We start from the raw sequence: 530 nt of genomic DNA, 5'->3' as shown, positions 1-530 counted from the left end.
AGCATCTGTTGGAGTCTGAAGAAATCACCCTAAAAAAAATACGTGAGAAGAAGGTCAAGTTGGTTAGGCCTGTTGATCTTCACTCGGTAGAATGTGCTCCTTCCTGATGTATCTGCGTTTCTATTTTAACAAGCTAAAATAAAAGCAATGCAATAGATCAATTATGTTGTTGTTGTCGTATTGTTGAAGAAAACAGTTACATTAGATACTTTGGACTAAATGACGAATAAAGACAATAGACAATCAAACGGTATACTTCCATTAGCGTGAAGCGGTCCGTATTATAAACCTTATTCCAAAATGGCCACCGTTTTAGTATTCTTTTGTTCGCTTGCAAATTAGCCCTTTTGAAATTTCAGCTTAAAAACGAGGCAACAAGAGCTAATTTGCAAGCAAACAAAAGAATACTAAAATGACGGCCATTTTGGAATAAGTTGTATTGCTGGGACAAATCCAGCATTAATTAAGTCAAGTGAGGCTTAAACAATTGGGAGGGTCCTTCCTAGGGTGTTTTGGGGTCATCCTTGGGA

The sequence above is a fragment of the Montipora capricornis genome, chromosome 4 (genome assembly GCF_036669925.1).
Source record: "Montipora capricornis isolate CH-2021 chromosome 4, ASM3666992v2, whole genome shotgun sequence".
Taxonomy (NCBI): Eukaryota; Metazoa; Cnidaria; class Anthozoa; order Scleractinia; family Acroporidae; genus Montipora; species Montipora capricornis.
The sequence above is the reverse complement of the archived record's forward strand: the minus strand, read 5'-3'. Positions refer to the sequence as shown.